The sequence below is a fragment of the Urocampus carinirostris genome, chromosome 15, assembly GCF_059441175.1.
Source record: "Urocampus carinirostris isolate Australia breed hairy pipefish chromosome 15, RoL_Ucar_1.0, whole genome shotgun sequence".
In the NCBI taxonomy this organism is placed as follows: Eukaryota; Metazoa; Chordata; class Actinopteri; order Syngnathiformes; family Syngnathidae; genus Urocampus; species Urocampus carinirostris.
This window is the reverse complement of record NC_142363.1, coordinates 21,303,510-21,326,269: the sequence shown is the minus strand read 5'-3', so window position 1 is coordinate 21,326,269 and position 22,760 is coordinate 21,303,510. Positions and strand designations below refer to the sequence as shown.

At 39.1% G+C, this 22,760-nt stretch overlaps 1 protein-coding gene and 1 long non-coding RNA gene across 2 annotated transcripts in view; both read right to left on the bottom strand.

Moving 5' to 3' along the window:
* The window catches only part of bahd1 (bromo adjacent homology domain containing 1), a 94,253-nt gene that overhangs the window by 33,300 nt on the left and 38,193 nt on the right, over positions 1–22,760 (bottom strand). The gene's annotated exons all lie outside the window — the stretch shown is intronic.
* On the bottom strand, positions 8,530–9,885 carry LOC148351814 (uncharacterized). Its single transcript, XR_015852942.1, has 2 exons — positions 9,706–9,885; positions 8,530–8,997 (listed from the first exon to the last, which is right to left on the bottom strand). It is a non-coding gene; the product is annotated as an uncharacterized LOC148351814 (long non-coding RNA).

Sequence of the window (22,760 nt, the reverse complement as noted above, 5' to 3'; positions counted from 1 at the left end):
TAGTTTGTAAGTAAACATTCTATACTGTATCTCCAGCTTGCTAAGAACTTTGACGTTTTTATTGTTTTATATCTTGTGCATCCATTCAATATGGTTGATGTAAATTCTAAAGAAGAGGCAAGCCATTTTATTTGAAATGAAAGTGGAATAAGAAAGCTTGATGCGGTTGAGAAAATGGTTGGATCGCTTTTTTTCAACCACTCTCCAACAGTGATGTGGGGCTGTGGAAGCACATCTTCCAAAAGTAAGTTAAGCTTAACTTTATTTATCTCTATAGAGCATATTATTTTATAAAATATTTATTTTTTAGTACAAAACTATACAGGTTACTTATACAAGCCTTAAACATACTTATATAAACCTTAAACATACAAAATATAGCACTGAAGCGTCTTACGAAAAATTTAAACATACACTCGTCGTTCGTAAGTAGGGCAGCGTCTGTAAAGGCTCTTTGAACTCAGTTGGGCATTATAAACAGTAGAGAAATCAATCTACTTTCAACTTTTTAAGGACACCTCAATCAACGCAACCCACCTTTAATAAAACTTGCTTTTCTATCACATTTTGAAGAGGAGGCAGAGACAAATCTCCTTGGATTCCTTTTTTTTTTCATAAGACATTTAGAAAGCGATAGAGTCGCGAGTCCAGCTAAGAGGGCAAAAGAAAGCGATAAATAAAACCTGAAACCGACAAAAAAAATAGTGCTGTAAAATAATTGTCAATGTTCACTTTCATTTTGAGTTACAGTAAGTGCTTATGATTCATCAAAAGTCCGCACCCCGAACCACACACACACTTCTTCGTTATGGCAACTCTCGAGTCCCTTCCTAGTAAGTGCTCATAATAAACTCGCATTCTATTTTGTCGATATCATCCTATTTAGCTTATTAGTGAATTTCTTATATGTTTAATTATAATTTGAATCTGTTTTTAGTAATTACCGTATTTTTCGCACTATAAGGCGCACCTAAAAGCCTTTATTTTTTTCAAAAGCTGACCATGCACCTTATAATACAGTGTGCCTTACATATGGATCAATATTAAGTCGCAAAGTCTTGCAACTAAGGCAAGCAGCCTCCGACTAGATTTTCCGCTGAAGGCGAAGTAGTCCGCGGTGTATGCTGGGATTTATATACCGGCATTTCATTTCCTAACCAATGTGTCAATCATCATTTGAATCAGTCACTATTGGCTAAAGTTATTCGGAGGTAAAGGGGGTGGATCTTTTTTATCATTTAAAGGCTCACATAGGCTAAAGGGCCGAAACAAAGCCTGCAATTGGCCGAAAAAGATGAATGTGAGTCACACGTTGGGTTGCACTACGGCATAGAGAAAACATTTATTACTATTCTGTATTTGTAAATATTTTACTCTCCTGGATTTACTACAGTCACGGTTGTAAGAAGACCATGGTTACGTATCATTCATGAATGTGATGGCTGCAAGAGAACTTAGGTGAGCTATGCGGCTTTATATTTTCCCGGAATCTTGTTTTAGAACGATCTTGATGTTTCTGTGATGAGTCTATTTTTAAACTAAATTCAATTCAAAGTGTTTATTGTCATATGCACTGTAAAGAATCCCGTTTCCCTGCACAATAAAATTCTTACTTTGCTGTCCACACAGTTGCCAGCAAAAAATAAAATGGAAACTAAGAAATGTTTGGCATTTCTTGAATCCCAAGACTTTAACCTTCCGAATGATATTTGGAACGATGCATTTGAGTGACATCGTACGGACACCACATCCGCACGTGTCTACGACACGTATTTGCTTCTTTGCAAGCTTTCGGAATGTTAAGGGGGTAATAAGTTGGACTGAACTATCTGACTGTTTTGTCGAAGTTCCCATTAAAGCGCCTTATAATCCGGTGCGCCTTATGTATGGAAAATATAGGACCAAAAAATATTTTTTTGGGGTGCGCCCTATAACCCGGTGCACCTTATAGTGGGGAAAATACGGTACAAAGATGTGTTTTATAGCTAGTTAGGGTTCCCTTTGACCCTTTAGGGGGATGGGAACCGGCCAATTAGTTTTCAATTATATCATATCATGAAAATTAGCTTGTTACACGATTAATTGAGGGGACCAGCTCGACCCTGGAACGGATTAAAATCATATATATAGAAATCCCACTCTACTACTCGTGAAGAGCACAGCACACGGGTCACTGTTGCAAGGGGGAGGAGGCAGACGGCCTATTTGGGAGGGGTGGGAGACGAGATGGGGGTCGGGAGGTTTCAAACCCCTACGGAGCGACGAAGCATCACAGCTGGTGTAAGGCTCAAATCCACTTTTCAAGATTCAAAGTGTTTATTGTCATAAAACAGCGGGGAAACATGTTTAGCCTGCGCAATAAATTTGTACTTATGCTGCCCATATCCAAAATATCCAGTTGCACTTGATTCCTTGAAAAAATATTTTGGTCCGTTTTTGTCCTTCCTGCAAATGGGTACTGCTTAACAGTTCTAGGTTTCACACTGTAAGTATAGAAAAGACAAGAATATCCTTATTTTATCCGCCGCCTTTGAAAACTTTCTAAAATAAAATATTTGCCTCAGTTCAACTACGGTTGAGAATACCTCAAAATCAAACCCATTGAGAAGAATTAAAGCGCAGAGTATATATTGATTTAAGTGCTGCAACAACGACTCGACAAAATCGATTAAAATCGAGGATCAAAAGCGCTGGCACCTAGATTTGTTGTATCACGTGATTTCTGAAACACCAAGGACATTAAATCAATGCAAATAAGAGTGCACGCCAATTTGTTGTGATGCTGGGAATTGTAGTGCCGCTTTGGTCCGGCAGAGGGCCCCGAGACAGTTATTATAAAAAAAGCTATGTTACATTTTTTTATATACAGACGCTCCCCTACTTACGAACATTCGACTTACCAAAAACGGTAGCTATGAACATTTTTTCGGGATGTCGAAAAATATATAAATATATAATTTATTTATATATAATTTATTTTTTCTGCCGCTACCGGTGTGTGGCGCTGTGAGAGGTCAGCCAGCATCCACCCCGAAGAAGAAATCCGGCTTATTCTTCCTAGTTCATGTGTAAACATTGTACACTGTATCTCCAGCGCGCTAAGAACTTTGATATTTTTATTGTTTAATATCGCGTGCATCCATTCAATATGGTTGGTGTAAAGTGTAAAGACGAGGCGAGCTGTTTCATTTGAAAAGAAAGTGGAATATGGAAGCTTGACGCCGTTGAGAAAACGGTTGGATAGCTTTTTTTCCGGCCACTTTTTTCACCGAGGAGGAAGTCGCCTAACTCTTGAAGCTCATCTTCCAAAAGTGAGTTAAACTCAAATGTATTTATCTTTATAGAGCATATTATTTTATGAAATGTGAATTTTTTAGTCCAAAACTAAACAGGTTACTTATACAAGCCTTAAGCATACTTATATAAACCTTAAACATACAAAATATAGCACTGAAGCAACTTATGAACAAATTCAACTTACGAATGATCGTCCGGAACTTCGTTCTTAAGTAGGGAAGCGTCTGTACCACATTTTGAACATTGCATCATTTACAAAGAAAATTTACATGAATGTTTAAACTTTGTAGTGTTTGACTGTTTCATCAGGAAACAAAGTTCAAGGGAACAGACAGAAATACAGATAAAAACAATCGGAAAATAATTCCGAAATGAATAAAGTAAAACAAAAAATAATAAGAATGACATGTTTAACTCTACCCGAGGGGCATATTCTTGAGCATTTATCATTTTCATATTGGCAATATTTATTGTATTCCAAAATGTAATCCCCCAAAACAAATATGTTTACAACCTTTTGAAAAGTGGGTTTGTTTACATTTTTTATTATTATTTTTTTTTTAGTGATTTAAAAAAAAAAAATCTACACAAGTCAAGTCATGTTTATTTGTGACACCCTTAATCACAAAGAGTCTCAAAGGGCTGCACAGACCACAGATGATTGCAAACCACAGACTATTATTACACCATCCCCTGATCTAAAACCTACATCAGGGCAAGGAAAATATCAAAAACCTTAACATGAGGAAAATGAAGAAACCTTGAGAAGGGACTGCACATGAGGTAATCCCTCTTCCACGATGACCAGGCTGCATTGGACGTTGCCAATACATATTTGCAGGTGTATAGCAAAAATTTCTATGGATTTTTTCAAAATGATCAAGTTAATTAATTAAATATGTTTTTAATGTTTTATATCATAGAATATTTTGTTTTGTGCACGATCGTCTATTTGTCCAAAATTTCAATATTTGAATAATAGGAGGGAAATTCGAAATCCGATTTATTGATTATTAAAAAATATATATAATTGACCGATTAATCGATTATGATATTAATTATTAGTTGGAGCCTTAATGTTCAAGCCATTGTCCTATTCAGGTTCCCTTAACCACCTTGGTGGTCAGGGCTCCACCATTCAGAGATCACAAAGCCATTTCCAAGACTGCCGGGCTCCAGCAAAGCACTGGAGAAAAACTGAGAAGAGTGGCAAACCTTCCCAGGAGTGGTCCACCAACTCAGTTTTCTCCAGGAGAGCGACGGCGGCTCATCCAGGAGGTTACAAAAAACCCTCAAAAAATATCCAAGGAACTGCAGGCCTCGCTGGCCTCAGTTAAGGTCAAAGTTAGAAAAACAAAACAAAATGAAGGTTCTGGAGTGAAAAAGTCCAGATTTGGATTCAATTGAGCTGTACTGGTGTGTCCTTACACCGGCAGTTCATGCTAAAAAAAAACCTCCATCAGATTTGATATGACTCTGCAAAGAAGAGTGGGCCAAAATTCCTCCACAGCGTTGTGAAACAATCATTAACAACTATTGTAAACATTTAATTTTTAACCAACTTGCTAGTAGGTGCAGTGGCAAATACTTTTTTCACATAGAATCCCAGAACTTCACCCATAACTCACTTTAGAAGGTTTTGATTATTTTGTGCTTTAATAATTGGAGTCGGCATTTCAAAACTGCATTTCGTATTTCCTCAGATTGTTTCATTAAAATTGTGTCTGCGAATGATAAATGTGTGAGAAACACAAAAATCAGGAAGGGGGCAAATACTTTTGACGACACCATATATAGATTACTGTAGCATTCCCTATCTTTCTGTGTGTCTCTTTTTTCTCTCTCTTTCTCTCCTTCTCTTCTCTTTTACTCTTGGTTTTTCTCCGTTCTTCTCCCTCTCTTTCGCTCTGTTCTTCTTGCTTTTTCACTCTTCATCTCCCTCTTCCTCACATTTTTTTCTCTCTTTCTGCCTTTTTTCAATTTCTCTTCTTTCTTTTTCTCTCTTATCATCTCTCTTTTTATCTTTCCATCATTTCCCTTCCCTCACTCTTTCCACTTCTGTCTCTTTAACTCAATTTCTCTCTCTCTGTCTCTTAAATGCGCTCGTGACTGATCGGTGAGTTTGACACACCTGACTTGCAGTAACAGGCAGGCAGGATATTTAAATCGTCTCCAAAGGTGCGTCGTGCACATCCACTTTCCCTTTTATTGGTTTGTTGATCTTCCAAAAGATTGTTTTGTTTTGTGTAAACCAAACCTTAGCTCAATAAGGGCAGAGAAACACCGCTCTACACAACCACCAGTCAGCTCTACCATCACCACCGTCATCATCATCATCATCATCATCACCACCACCACGGCCACAACCCCCATCATCTTCATCATCCTCGTTTCATCGCACACCCTCACCCGAAAGCGAGCAAACACACATCCCACCTTCTAAATTGATTCTGAGAAAATGGGGCGGAATAGAACGTCTCGTCACTGGTGCGAGGAAAAGAGACTCGCCTACTTACTTGGCGGCGGTCAGTGTGACAGCATGCCGGGGCAGGAGCGCTGAGATGAGGGGGGAGATTGGGGTGGGGGGTTGTCGAAAAGAGAGAGCGGGGGAGAAAAAATAACAGGAGCGCAAAAGATCGTCGATCAATCCATGGCGGAGGTTTGCGAGAGTCTGCGCGCGGGTCTGCGGATCGCGATGGTGCGTTCGCGCGGCTTCTGCAAGCGAGCGCCGCTGCTCATCGTCTCGCTTCCGTGTCCCGTCGCGATTTTCCAACTAGTGATGTGTCGTTTGAGAACGGAAGGGCTCGATGAGCAGACTCTCGGAAGTAGCGAAAGGCTAGAGCCTGATTTTCACCGATCAAGCACCGGTTCTCCCCGACTCTCTCCCCTTTTATCACTCTCTCCTTCTTCTTTCGTCCCTCATTTCCTCCCTCTTTTTCTGTTTCTATTTTTTTCTTCTCTTTACATTCTGGCTTTCTTTATTTTTCTTTCTCTTTCTCACTCTTCTTTTCTCTCTCTCTGGTTCTCTGTCTTCCTCTCTCTTATCCTCTTTCTTGCTCCTCCTCACTTTTCCTCACTTATTTTCTCTCTTATTTCTTTCTTTATCTTGCGCTCCATTTCTCTCTCATTCTCGCTGTGTCTTTTTAAACCACTCTTTTTTTTTGCTCTCTCTCTTTGTTCTTTTCTCTCTTTAGCTTTCTTTTCCCCCCATTTTTCTTTCTACTCTCTCTTCCTCTCTCTTTCTATACGTCTCTGGTACTGTTTGTTTTTTTCACTCTTTCACTCTTTCTCTGCCTCTCTCTTCCTTCTTTCCTTTCTCTGTCTTTCTCGATTTCTCTGTGTGATTGTTTTTCTCTACTTTTCTCTCTATTGATGTGTCCTTTTCTACCTTTTTTTTTCTCCTTTTATTTTGTTTTACCTCTTTCTCTTTTTCATTCTCTTCTTTTTCCTCAACATTTTTCTTCTATCTCTCTTCTTTCTTTTCCTTCTCTCTTTCTATTTGTCTCTTTGTCTCACACTTTTCCTTTCTTTCGGTCTCTTTCTTTTTCTCTTTCTCATTTTCTTTCTCTGTCCCTCTCGTTCTCTATGTCTCTCTTGTTCTTTCTGCCTCTGTGTGTTTTACTTTATCTCTCTCTCCTTTTTGATACTCTTTTCGTCTCCCTCTTTGGCCCAATCCCATTTCTCTCACTCGGCCCCGAGAACCCTCCAGTGAGGTCCCTCGATAGAGGAGTGCCCTCATCGAGTGGAGTGCAAAGTGGAAAAGGTTTGGACAAGACTTGCAAGGTTCCACCCCTGTCCAGGAGATGGCGGTAATATTAATTGGCTGTAGACCTTAGTGACGTATAGGCCTACGTCACATGTAAACAACTCGAGTCTCAACCTGCAGTGTGTCAGTTGGAGATTTCGTGCAACGTTAAAAATGCCCGCTACAGCTGTGTTATTACCGATTGCCTGAAAGCTCATCATCTTTTCCGTGTCTCCAATCAACGGAGGAGAAATGTGCTATACTGAAGACAGCTTCGGCGCTATGTAGTGCTGATTCACCTTTACAAGGTACGTACACTCAGTAAAAAAATGACCCGTTCGGTCAAATACAGTAAGAGTTAACATACAATGCACGTTCACATAATACCCTATGTTTGTGTAGACATAAATGGCAATCTACTTATTAGTATCTTAATGCCATTTTATGACACATAGTAGGGGTCTTGAATGTGTGACATGACGAAAAGTAAACAAACACAAGAACAGTCCACCTGACCCTTAAGCTGACATAATATCGTCACCAAACTTCCCTGTACGACCCAAAAACCTTAGTTCATAAGGAATTTAATTCAAAAGAGTTGTCATTGGATATAAAAAAGGTGCTTGATTGCTGTTGTTTGGTCATGATTGTTTTCTGTTGTTGGTGTCAAGGGATTTGTTCAGACCAAAAAAGACAATCGACTTTGGCTTGGACAGATCTATTGACACTAACAAAGAAATGAAATTGTGAATATGCTTGATTGCAAATAGGATTTTCGAGAAGGGTTGTTCAAACCCTCACATTGTGTTTGCTGTTAATAACATCATATTGGAATATAATATTGTGAATGTGCTTGATTGCTGTTGTGATTGTCATGATTGTTTTTTTTGTTATTAGTGTCAATAAATTTGTTCAAACCAAAAAAATTTCAACATTTTTTCATGATGCTTACATCACAGTTAAAGCGGTCTTTTTCTTTTCTATGCCCACATTTATGTCTAAAATGTTTGTTTTCTATTGTGTTCCAGAGTGGCTGTCCCATAAGCATGGACAGGTTGGACAGGAATGTTCCCATCTTGTGCTTATGGTTGGATGTGGAGTCAGAACTCATTCAGGACTTAAGGTTGAGCAAGAAGGTTATGTGGGCCCTGCAGGAGCTGCTAAAGAGGGAACAGGGCCATGGCTGGAGGTCCTGATCTACGTGTACTGGCTGGCCCACGCTCTGTCCTACCGTGTGGTGTCACGGGTCTTCAGGGTTCCCAGGTCCACCGTACAAAGAATTGTCCACAGTTAATATGGAATAAATTGCCCAAAAGCCATATTTTAGGCTCTTTAAGTCAGACCCACATTTGCATTATGTGCTTTTCTGCATTACTATTCAATAAACATCTTCATTTTGAGTAACACCTTGGTGGTTTATTTCATAATGATGTGAGATACTGCGTGTGAACTATGTGACTGTTGGACAGAAAACAACTACAAATCACTCCAGCTTAAATAATACTTTACTTTCAGAAAAACAAACTCACATTGGGCCAAAATACATAATAGTAAATAAATAATGTGTCACAAATTTTAACAAAAATATACCAATACTTCCATGAAGCTGGAAAACACAAACTGGAACTTCATTGAGTTCTTAATAAAAAAAAATATTTTCCTTTTATAAAACAAAGGGAAACATTGCAGAGATGTCACTGTTCTGGAAATTTGTCCACGAGCTTCCCAAAAAGGACGGGAACCGCTCAGTTTTGGCCACAGTTTCTTCGAGACTTTTCCTCACTCCGGCAGACTCCACTTTCAAAAAGTCAAGGAGTGTATCGTGCTTCCTTTTTTTTTCTGGGTGATTTGGGGTTTGGCGCCGGATTAGAAGGTGCCAACGACGTGCCCGGTGGTGTGGATGGCGTGGTAGCTGTGATGGTGACCAGCTCTTCCACGGGACGTTCTACAATGGCCTTTAGGTTGGGTGGAAAAAACAAGAATTACTTAATGCTGATGTATTGTACAAAAACAACTGTGTATACGATGCTCAACTAGTTGATGTGAGACATGAAATTGACATGTTATTCTTATGGCTGTATGAGCCTTCTATTGGCCAGCATCACATATGCTTTAGAATTGTCTCCACATTTGGACAACATTTTGAGAAGGTAATTCGTTCACTTAATATGTGTTTACAGAGAAGACAGTGAACTATGTGATAGTAGTTTGTTTCAACTGTATTTCCACGTGAAATTCGGAGACATTACTCGTAATGCATGATGAAAACTAATGCATTCTGATCTCACATGAAAGAATCATATTGTAAATAAAACACGACACCCGAAATTGTGTGCAGTAAACAAGCGCTTATGTCCAGAACGGTATTCTGACTATGCTCCTTTAGCGACTGGCCATGTACATGAAAAGCACGACTCGTTTAAGATAAAAACAGGGATGGGCTGAACCGTGATTTTCTGCACAGTTATCCTACTTTACAGTTTGTAGCGTGAAGGTTTTTTTTTGCCAGCTCCCTTGGTAGATTAGTGCACTTCGTAAAGTAGCGATTTTGCAATGTTCGTGTTTTAACGCGAAAATACGATTTTCTATTGCATTTACGTCTAACTAAGATATCTCAATACATTTTATTGCAAATACATGCGTGGTTGTGGAAAACTACTTACATTTGTGTGGTTCCTTTTCGGGCATCTTTGTTGATATTGAGAATTCGCAAAGCCTTCTGGGTAGTCACTTCGCTGCCAAGTGAGGTCGAGAGCCCCCTCGGTCTTGAAGTGGTTACGACTTGGTTTGAGGGCACTTCTGCCTCGGTCTTGAGAGTATCGGGACACACCCCATTTTCACGTGAACGCGTAAACCGAGTGACTAGGGCACATAGCGAGTGAAAGTGCGAAGAATGGGACGCAGCCTTTATCTTTCTCTCTCTGTTTGTCTGTCTCTCTCTCTTTCTTTCGAAAGTGTTTGTGACTGATCAATATGAGTGGTATCATGTCTGTGTTGTTTGTTTAGTTAACAGGGGTTGGCAACCCAAATATGTTGAAAGGGCCACGTTGGACCCCAAGAAAACCCCCAAAATCTTAAAAGCTTTATAGAAGCCTTATAAGGAAGGTAACATATTCTATATATATATGCTGTATATATACATATATATTTAATGGAAAACATACAGAATATTTATGTCATGTTTGTCCTCCTACAGACACTATATACGTTTCCATTATTAATCATTTCTGAAAAAGAACCCCATGCGGCTGTTGCTGAACCCCGGCTTAGTGAGATCAATTTCAAAGTTTAAATAAGGTAAAAATTCACTGTATAGTGAAACCATATTCTCTGTTATAAAATAGTAGCATCATGCATTTTCAAAACACGTTTCGTGCATAATGTTTTGTAAGATATTATTCAAAACAAAAAACAAACCTTTTGGAAGCTGAAAGAGCCGGTGTTTTGAAATTCCTTCCTACCCATCGAGAAAAAAAGTCACAAAATACTGCAAACGAGGATAACAGACGTATTTACCTTCAGTGCAGACGACGCCGGGCAAAGGAGATAAGAGTGCGCGCGTCCTGTGTATAACTTCGCCCATTCCTACCGCACACCCAATCAAGTGCTTTGCTAGAACTTCTGGGTAAAACTTTTGTTTTGGGTTTAAGTTTTCGTCATAAATCGTCTCGACAGTGAACATAAATTGTGTAATGAGCTTCCATATAGAGGACTATATGGTGATTTAAAGCCAAAATGGGGTCTATTGGTATGACACACTGACTGTAATACTGTATCAAAATTGTGTTCTATTTGTACTGGACCGAACTCCTCAATAACGAGTGTTTAGGGTTGGGACAATATTCTTTGATAACAGTTCGTTTGTATTTTGATACTAAAGTGCCGACCAGATTTAAATCATAATTATTAATAATTGCCTTTCTCCAAGTATAATTTTGATTTAATTGTCTTTCCTAAAAACCAAGCAACTTCAATCATACACTTCCGGAACAATAAACCATGAATGATGTTCAAACAAGGCATATCAGTCTGTGTCAGTCAATCTGAAAACTCTAGCCTAGATGGTAAGGCGCCCGCTTTGAGACTGGGAGGTTCGGGTTCGCGCCCCGGCCGAGTCATTCCTAGGACTTAAAAAGTGGTCGGCGGCGCCCTCTGTTGGCTGCGGCTGCATCGGCTCGCTACAACGGGTCAGGTGCAATCGACATTTCGTTCTGTGTACATTGTTACACAGAATGACAATACAAGGAAATTATTATTATTATTATTATTATTATTATTATTATTATTATTATTATTATTTCAACTGAGGCAATGAGAATATAACATGTACTCTGTACAGGTTTACAGCCGCATGACCTGAAACACAACTTAACACAGATGTGGTCCTTTAATGATCCTATTTACACTTAACACTGTAAGATGATAAAATAAAATACAGACACTGCCGACCGACAAACGAGCTAGCTAGCTTTCGGACGATCGTTCATAAGTTGAATTTGTTCGTAAAATGCTTCAGTGCTATATTTTGTATGTTTAAGGTTTATATACGTATGTTTAAGGCTTGTATAACTAACCTGTATTGTTTTGTACTAAAAAATAAATATTTCATAAAATAATATGCTCTATTAAGATCAATAAAGTTGAGTTTAATTTACTTTTGGGAGATGCGCTTCAAGGGGTTTTCCTCCGTGGTAGAAAGTGACCGAAAAAAAGCATTCCGACCATTTTCTCAACCGCATCAAACTTTCTTATTCCACTTTTGTTTCAAATTAAACGGTGCGCCCCTTCTTTTGACTTTACACCAACCATTTTGATTGGATGCACGAGATATTAAACATAAAAACGGCAAAGTTCTCAGCGTGCTAGCGATACAGTACACGTTGTTATGATTACACACAAACCAGGAAGTAGAAGCGGGATTTCTTCTTCTGGGTGAATGCTAGGTGACCGCTTACAGCGCCACGTGGCGGAAAGAAGCACTACAGTAATGTCCTGTACTCGGAAAAAGGTGCACACAATACCAAATCTAACTTACAGCAATGTCCGGATATTTTTCGACATCCCGAAAAAAATGTTCGTATCTACCGTTTTGCGTAAGTCAAATGGTCGTATGTAGGGGAGCGTCTAAAAGAAAAGAAAACAGCACAAGTGTAAGCTATCAAAATAAAATTAAAATCCTTCTTGATGACTTCAAAATGAACATAATTTTTCCAAAACCCTGCGCTGCGGATAAGCAAGACTGTCCGAGGTGATGTTTTGAGGTAATAAAACACAACATTTCTGCAAAAACTGCCTCCAAAATAAACCAACTGAATTGCTTGAAATTCTAGTTCTAGTTCCACAGAACCCTGAATTGCAGATAAACACAAACAAAACTTACAGCACTTTTTGATACAAGCACTGTTACTTTTGACTGCTGTGAATTGAATACTGCTTAGAAGTATCAAGGTTCTTGTGCAAAAAACAAGAGCTGATCAACATGCTCTGCAGTTAGGGTGCTCCGCTAGGCTGTAATAACGTCCCCAGTTTTACATACCGGATATGACGTCGCAAAAATGGATTCTGGGAAGAAACGTCGGTTTTAAAAATCGCCAGAAAGAAAGTAACGGTATATAAATGTGTAACGGGTGTAATAATTTCTTTAAGTTAATCTTAAACATTAAAACCACAGCTGACAAATCTCTCAACATGCACAGTAATGTGATTGATGTTGTCAAGCTGTCTGGATTTATTTTCGTTTTGTTTCTGTTGTGCTAAAATGTTAATTCCCCTTATAGAGATCAAAGCCAGCAGAGAAGCTAATCACGTGTTGTGACTCATTTCATTTGCAGGTAAATTGTACCCGTTTATATACTCATTATTGTTCTTATTTCTATTTTCTCATATATATAAAAAGGATGATGTTGGTTAAAATTCAGACTAAAGAAAAATATGTTGAATTCATTGTAAACGTTAAAAAAACACTATACGATCTCTTGTTAAAAGTATCTTGTTAAAATGTATTGTGATATTCTAAAATGTATTTTATGTAAATTGAAAAGAAGCTCTTTGATATGCTTTGGGCAGTCTACAGAGCAAGCTGCCAACGAGATCAAAGAGATCAAAGCCAGCAGAGAAGCTAATCACGTGTTGTGACTCATTTCATTTGCAGAAACTGTAATAAAAACATCATCATCTAGTCCAGCGTGAATGTGGATCTTTGGTGGGACAGGTACACCGCGGTTACACATGAATGTTTTTTTCTCTCCCACGCCCTTCTAGTGTTGTGGCAATCAGCTTAGCAGGAAATAATATAATAGAATGTGCAAAAAGTCCAATTTAGTAGTTTGCCGATCCCTGTTCTATATCATTGATAAAAGTATGTTTGAAATGATTTTCAGTGTATCTGGTTTCACTTGATTATAAAGAAAGATCTCGAGGGGGTAATAGCACGTTTCAGTAGAAACCCAGCTCTTTGAATGAGCCGAGCCGAAAGAGCCGGTTCTCTAAAAAGGACCGACCCTTCCATCACTATTTCCAACTAGATCCTGCGCGTGCACATGTAATAATCCCCCCGGTCCCCCCTCCTCCTTTCTCCTCGCTGCCGATTTAGTTTCGGTTCTCGCGTCGATCGGCGGAGCGAAGAAGCGGGAGACTCGGCGAACAAATCGGCGTGCGGTGGGGTGACCTACTTCCGAAGTGGCACAGCGGAGATGATATTCATGCGCTGGCGGCTGCGTGCATGCGCCGGGACATCTCTCCCTCCGCTAGTCTTTCCAACGCCTAATCACTCCCACCACGCACTCGGCAAAGCCGCACTGATGGCCAGAAAGTGCCGCGCATGCACACCGTGACTCGCGGGAATCCATGCAAGAGATAATCGGAGGGTACAGTTGGGATTCGGAAATGTTTGGAATGTTGAAAAGCGTGCGTGGTCTTTCCAAGAAACAAAGTCTTTATAGGAATTTTCTGTTGACTAGGAGGGGGTGATCGATCCAAATATCCATATTATTGATATTAAGCAGGTACTTGGATCAGATCCATACCATTCTTGCTCCCTCATATCTTTCAGATTTAATTTCCCTCTATGTTCTGGTCCGGAGCCTTCGCTCCGAAATGCTGGTCTACTAGTGATCCAAAGAGCCAAGAAGAGATTCGCAGGTTCGAGAGCGTTCTCCATTCGGGCCCCGGTGCTGTGGAATGCTCTTCCCCCTGAGATTCAATGTGCAACCTCAGTGGAAATGTTTTAATCTAAGTTTAAAACACACTTCTATTCTGTAGCATATGAATAACCTATATTTTATGTTGACAATATATGTGTATTATTTTCCCTCATTTAGGTTTTAGATCAGGGGATGGTGTCATAATAGTCTGGAGTTTGCAATAGTCTGTGGTCTGTGCAGCCCTTTGAGACTTTTTGTGATTAATGGCTATACAAATAAACATGACTTGACTTGACATTCGCCTGGGATCGATGTTTCACTCCTCCATCAATTTCCTCAGAGCTTCTCATTGTAGGGGTGTCAAACCCAATTGTACAGCGGGCCAAATCTCAAATCACACCTTTGGTCGCAGGCTGAACGGGATGGATATTTATTGAATACACTAAAACTTGACGTTTTTTAACATGATTTTAAATATTGATATTATTGATATTAAGCAAGTACTTGGATCAGATCTGCCGGGGATCGATACTTCACCCCTCAACAAGTTTCCTCAAAGCTTCTCATTGTAGATCAAGGATGTAAAACTCAATTGCACAGAGGGCCAAATCTCACAATATCACACTTTTAGTCGCAGGCCGAACAGACTAAATATTTATTGAATACACTAAAACTTGATGATTTTTCTAATCCAATTTTGAATATCGATATTATTGATATTAGGCTAGTACTTGGATCAGATCTAAAGCATTCGCCCGGGATCGATACTTCACTCTTCCACTAATTTCCTCAAAGAACTGCTTCTCCTTTTCGATCAGGGGTGTCAAACTCAATTGGACAGAGGGCCAAAACTCAAATCACACCTTTGGTCGCGGGCCGAACAGGATAAATATTTATTGAATACACTAAAACTTGACATAATTTTAAATATCGATATTATTGATATTAAGCAAGTACTTGGATCAGATCTGTAGCATTCGCCTGGGATAGATACTTCACTTTTCCACCAATTTCTTCAAAGAACTGCTTGTCATTGTAGATCATGGGTATTCATTGAATACACTAAAACTTGACGTTTTTATTGAAATTATTGATATTAAGCAAGTATTTGGATCAGATCTATAGCATTCGTCAAGGATTGAGACATCACTCCTCAGCCAATTTACTCAAAGTACTGCTTCTCATTGTAGAAACAGCAGCCCTTTCTTACACAGCGCCCTTGGCCACTCTCTAGTCTAAGGCATGCGATGGGATCCCATGGCTCGGGGATAAAATGGAACATGTGCTATTAGTTCAGAAATTGCTTCATGCAGAGTCATTTGTCACACAAACAAAACCAACAATACAGTGGTTCAGAGGGTTCGTTCCAGTATATATAGGACACAATTTCTAAACCACAGTTTACAGTGTCAGACCAACAGATACCGCTGTACAATCCTTCATATGGAAGCTCGTCAAGCAAACTATGTTTATTGTTGAGATACCTTATGATGAAAAGCTACAGAACAAGCATTAACCAAAAACAAACGTTTCACCCAGAAGCTCAAGTGAAGAAAATAGAGCAATTTGATTGGGTGTGCGGTAGGAATGTGCAGAGCAATACACAGCGCGCATACTCTTGATACTTTCCCCAGCGCCGTCTGCGCTGAAAATAAATCTTAATATTCTCGTTTGTAGTATTTTGTGACATTTTTACGAAGGAACTTTGCTTGCACCTGGTTTTGAAACCATTATTTACGACAAAAATGAGCCGTAACAATTTTAAGTAACCGCGGGAGGGAGACAAATGTTAAGTGGTATATTGATATTCGTATGAGACACAGGCTCTGGCGTTAATATTATTTCATAGATTAGATCAAATCTTTAAACATCACACAGTGAAACAAATTTGCTGAATAATTAGCTTTTGTCTGGAGAGCGGGTTCCGCAGTTTTGTTGTATTTGTCTTAAAATATATGGTGTGGCTCTCAATAAAAACATAAATATATTTTGCTTTTATGGCTCTTTAGGTCCCAAAGGGTTCCTGACTCCTGCTCTAAGACTATGTTCAAAAAGGGAAATCTGATTTTTTTTTGCAGATCAGATCTGATTAGGATCGTCTGAACAGCTTATAGTTTTTTTTTTTATCACATCAGACCCAGGCCACTTACTTATGTGGTCCCTGAATCTGATACATATGTCATTTTTTCGGAATATGACGTGTGTGAGAACAGTCGAGACACATTCATGCGACCTGCACGTCATTAATAGGCGGTAAGCGTCACTATCCTGCTTTCAAGAGGCTGGAAGAAGCAGAGAAATCCAAAACCATTAAATCACACATTGAAGGGAGACGAACACTTGTTTCTTCTGTAACTCACGGAGCAGCCAACATTGCATCACATACACCTGGATTCACAGCATGTTGCCGGACGTCACTGCTGTCAAAAACAGTGTCTCTCATTGATAAAGCGATAGTTTTTTCTAGTGGGAGTTAACAATATTTATATTCAAACCACATCACACGAAGAGCACACAATGGGGGAAAGCCAAGTTCTAATATAATTAATATTTGGGGTACAACACTCCGATGTTAACATCCATGAGTACTTCAACAAACAAGCGCATTTCGTGTGATGTCACGTGCCCTCTTCTGCGCATCAAACCAGTTGTGGTGTTCACACATGAGATGAAGTTGTATACACATTTAATTGGAAATGTGAATGATCTCACAAAAACGGCGGATTTTATGGAAAAATCGGAATTGAGCATTACCTAGCCAAAGTTTATGCCAGAGTTAATACTGACAAGTTCTTTATTAGCACCTCTCCCTACCTAGCCTGCTGCTGCATACTGCCTGCCAGGCTGAAGAGAGAACTAAATGTGCACCACCCTGACAAAAAGTTAAAAATGACAGAGGCAGACAGGAAGCACAGTGCGTCAAATACAGAAAAAGGACAATTCCAGGTGTCAGTTGAAATGCATCCATCCATCCATCCATTATATGCACTGCTTATCCTCAGTAGGATCGCGGGGGTGCTGGAGCCCATCCAAGCTATCTTCGGGCAGTGGACTTGGGACACCCTGAACTGGTTGCCAGCCAGTCGCAGGGCACACAGGGACAGACTCACTCGCTCAGTCACACCTAGGGACAATTTGGACCAGCCAATTAACCTGACATGCATGTTTTTGGAATGTGGGAGGAAACCTACACAAGCACGGGGAGAACATGCAAACTCCACATAGGAGGTTCGATCTTATGACCTCATAACTGTGCCGCACATGCGCTAACCACTCAGCCGCCATGCTGCCTTGAAATGTATCCTTTCAGAATACGTTTTCTTGGAAACAAGTATTTTCAAAAACGTAGCAATGTTCAACTGCTGTTTCCTAGAAAAATTGTAAAAGAAATATGAAGGTAGACGCTTACTTTTGACATGCCCCATGCCGTTATAGCTACAGAAATAAATTATCTGTAGGCCTTCAAAAATGACTCAATAAGGCAAAAATTAGCTGGCACCGGATCTTCCCGTTTGAGAGAAACGTCTGGCATTGAATGAGTCAAATTCGTTGTCACTATGGCAACAGAGCCAATGAGAGACAATTGACACCTTAATATTGACTTTATTTTCAAAATATTGGGCAATGCAAATTATTTCAGTTATCTCATTACAATGTTATATAAATATCATATTTTTATTTTCGTTACATCGCTCCATTTTTGGTTCGACTTTCTTGGCTTTTGTTCTAAAACATTTGTAATCAAATTATTTCTATTTATCTTATATTCTGTTTAAATTTGCAATGCAATTGCTTAACAAAAACAAATACATAATTTAAGCGTTTAAGTTGTGCTGTGTTTATCGTAATTATAAACCAACTCAAGGGGAGGAAGGTTCAATTAATCAATGATCATGACATTTCCAAGCAAAAGGTATAGGAGCGGTATCGATTAATACTATCCAGTATTTACTTGGTTCGGATCAATACCAAAATTCCCGGTATCGCCCACCCCCACTGTTGACGACCAAAAACGTCATTTTCAAGGACTGCTTCACGTGACTTTTTTCATAATGGAGGATTATCCATCTTTTGATGCTTTTATTCAAAAGGAGCAGCGCATGAACCTAATTCATAAGTTAAAGTAAGGCAATAAAACCTTTTTTCAGTGCTTCTTTCTATACATTGCTTTCTTGCTCTGCCAATCAAAAGATGAATAAGATGTAGGTTCATTTATTTGTAATCTGGCTGTTCCCCACCAGACACAAACCGCACATCACATCAAAACAGAACAAAAAACACTTTCCACAACTCAAAACAAACAAATGAATCCGTTATTAAGGTTGCAGCAAATAATCGATTCATTAACAACAAATTGATGATTAAATTATTCACCAAATTTTGCTTACCTTCTAAACTTAAAATTCGCCAAAATTCACTGATTTACTGAATGCCCAAAACATCATATGTCCCAATTTGGTAAATGTATTAATTTGCAAGAAAGTTATAGTACTGTGATGCTGAAATATGTGTTCCTGAAATTATAAATTTTTGAACAATCTTAACTGTGAAAATACAAAGTTCATATTAGGGAAAACAAATTGCAATTGACTACTTTACAAGCACTTTGGATAACAAAAATTAGCAAGGATATCTTGTTGGACCAAACTAGTAACTTAATTGTAATGAATTGAGATCAAATTGACATTGTATCAAAAATAATGTTCTATTTTAGTCAATAGTAATTGTAATGGATTATTTTTGTGTCTGAATAAACAATTGTATAAAAAACATTTCAATAGTTTAAAAAAAATTGTATGTTGCAGCTTTAAATAGTTAGCAACAAAACTAGAGAACTACGTGAATGCTCTGTGCAGAATTATCTGGACATGAAGATACTGTGTGCAAATGGTTGTTACATTAGGCCTCTCAGTATTTAAAAAAAGCAGTTACGCTGACCCACCATCTCCTGGTTCCTATTTCTATGATAGTTAGCATTTAAGATAAAGGAACTCGGCTGAGGTTCAGGCAGAAGATGTAAAAAGTAGTAAACAGTAGGGGTAGGACAGAAAAATCCATTCATGTATATATCGTATTTTTTTTTTTGGGTGATTTTTAAAATCGACGTTTCTTGATGGAATCGATATCCGGTACGATATTCCGGGAACGCAAATGTGAATGCAAAATAGAGGAAGAAACAAGCAACCAAAACTATCAGGCCAGCACCCATTCATTTAAATCCAAACTATAGACCCATTTTGGATTTTATACAGTTCCCAGGAAGATGGGGTTAGACATGACCAAAACTCTTGCAGACCGTATGAAAAAGCCTGCCGGGCTGCATGTGGCCCTCGGGCTGTAGTTTGCCCACCTCTGACATAAACAAATCACATGACCTGCATTGTTTGAACATCGTTTATGGTTTATTCTCCCAGTAGTGTATGAAATAAGGGACTTGTTGTTTTGATAAAGAAAATCAAATCGCAATTAATTATATCAAATCGAATACTTGCACAATCGCAATTATCCAAAATCGTGCTATGAATCGAATCTGCACCTTAGTATTGCGATACAATCGAATCATGACCAAAGCATATCGTACCACCCCGAGTAAACTGTGTAGAGAATTGGGTATTACCCAAGAGAACAAACATCCGAAATGACGCTGGTATGGATAAAATAAAATTTGTGCATTAATAAATACGACAAAATGAAGCCTTCAAAGTAATAAAACTAAGTATTTGCAACGTTTTTACTGTCGGGAATTCTGAGTGACTCATGTACGGACTATCAAAAATATGATCAGAATGCAGAAGTCAAGTATTTGCACTGCTTATATGGTGATAAGTGCCGGGAGACTTATTCCCCAAACCACTAATCCTCGCTTGGGTTGCGGGTGTAATGGAGAAGTACCACAATGCCGTGAGTCCACAATTCATACTTATGCTAAGGATGTGCAGCCGAGTTTGAAAAGTAATGGTAACTATTTGAAATTTTCTGTCTGAGTTCAAAGCAAACACTGAATAGGCATTCTTCTGTTAAGCTGCATAAAAATGGAACAAGATGCCGACTGAACCTACGTCAGCACCTGGTAGTATAAACACTTACATAGATTCAAGTAAACCAGGATATTTCTTGAATTCAAAAAACGAATGATGTGTATTAAAGAAATTATAATTATAATTCAGGAAAAAACATAATAAAGACATAAGATAAATAAATCTGAAAGAATAAAGCGATAAACATATTTACAAGGTCGTGCTTGGAGACTGGCCTAAAATGTAATAATAGTGCAATGAATAATAGTGCAATAACATTAAGCAGCAATGTAATTCCATAATAAATCTCTAATAAGATATGAATACAGACCTACGTAAAACGGTAGATATGAACATTGTTTTCGGGATGACGAAAAATATCCGGACAAATATCCGGACATTGCTGTCTTCATTGACTTGAAAAGCGCTATATAAATGAACACCATTTACCATGTTGTGTGCATCTTTTTCCGAGTACAAGACATTACTGTAGTGCTTCTTTCCAGAGCTACCAGCGTGTGGTGGCGCTGTGAGAGCTCACCCAGCATCCACCCCGAAGAAGAAATCCAGCTTCCTCTTTCTAGTTTGTGTGGACAGTAAACATACTATACTGTATCTTCAGCGCACCAAGAACTTTGACATTTTTATTGTTGAATATCTCGTGCATCCATTCAATACGGTTGATGTAAAGTGTAAAGAAGAGGTGAGCCATTTCTTTTGAAATGAAAGTGGAAGAGGAAAAACTAATGCGGTTGAGAAAATGGTCAGAACGCCTTTTTTAAACTCAACTTTATTTATCTTTATAGAGCATAACGTTTTATGAAATGTTTATTTTTTTAGTAAAAAAGAATACAGGTTACTTATACAAGCTTTAAAAATACTTATATAAACCATAAACTAAAAAATATAGCACTGAAGCAACTTACGAACAAATTCAACTTACGAACGATTGTCCGGAACCTTTCTTGTTCGAAAGTAGGGCAGCGTCTGGACCCATTTTTAACCATAGGTAAGATATATACTGTGTCACAGTCTTGTGCGCATGTTTAGGATGGTGTTGGCCATTGGAAATAATATGAATGCTCTGTGCCAGTCAGAGCTAGTTAATCTTTGTTTTCGTAATAACACTCAATAATTCCAATATCAGAAGATTCTGGTGGATCGCGAGTCCAGAATCTCATATACTTGTACGATTGAAAGATATAATATTTTGAAATATATATAAATGCAAAGTCAATCAAAATAATTTCAAAAATTCTCATTAGATAAGGGATCACCAAGGCAATGGTGTGTATTTGTGCTACATATCTCTGTCAGTCAGAAGAAATCTTGGTCAGTCCCTCCCTCCATGAATTGCATTCAGTTGTGGCGTTTGTCCTGCCACGCAGGGGCTGTTCTACAAGTTACTCTCAGGGCGGACCCCTCCAATTCAGAAAAATGTGCAAGGCAGTAGCCGCCGACTAATTATTGTTTGTATAGTAACACAGTTAATCCCTCCCCCTTCACCCGATCCCCCCCCACCCAACTCCTACCGCCGTTCATTCTGAGAGAGACGGTCAAAGGTGAACTGTCCCCCGCGTCGCCCCTCCCCTAAGCTTTTCCTTGTCTCAGTCTCTGCCCACCCTGCAGCAAGCAGGGGCGTCAAAGCTGCAATTGCCAATTCGACAAGAGGCAAAGTCATATGTTGTTAGATGATACAAAACCGCTTTGTGGCGTATATTTATTATTATTATTTACTTTTTTATTGAAAGTTTTCGCGCCGCCCCCTATGCTTCGTGGTGAAAATGCCATGGGTAAAATGTGACCTTGACAAGCATTGCGTTTACCTCAAGTTGAACATTTTTCAACTCTCAGCTACCAGAAAAAAGGTTTGGTTCAAGCAAGTACAAAAACTACCTTAGAGCAGAAAAACACTTTGGTGGACAGGGGCCATAACAGTAGCTTATATGTTGTTGGTCACAATAACCTCCTGTAAACCACAGAAGAAGAACCAGCATCATGTCATAGCAAAGACAGTGGTACTCATATTTAATAAATAGGTCTGTCTGTGGCAGCACGCCGGCGCAGTGGTTTGCTCGTGTGCAGCACAGTTCTGAGGTCGTGAGATCAAACCTCCTGTGTGGAGTTTGCATGTTCTCCCTGGGCTTGCGTGGGTTTCCTCCGGGTATTCCGGTTTCCTCCCATATTCCAAAAACATGCATGTCAGGTTAATTGGCCGGTTCAAATTGTCCCTAGGTGTGAATGAGCGAGCGAATTGTCTGTCCCTGTGTTCCCTGCGATTGGCTGGCGACCAGTTCAGGGTGTTCCCTGCCCGAAGATAGCTGGGATGGGCTTCGGCGCCCACGCGACCCTACTGAGGATAAGCGGTGCAGATAATGGATGGATGGATGGTCTGTCTGTTTATTTGCCCGATACGATACATTGAAATAATACAGCATCAGCATCGAAAAACACTAGTTATTTTTAATCTAATTGGATAACGAGCAGACTTTTTGCAGTAAACTCCTGTTTTGTTTCCCATGTTTTGTGGGTGTGACGTGTTTGCTGGGCCTTTTATTT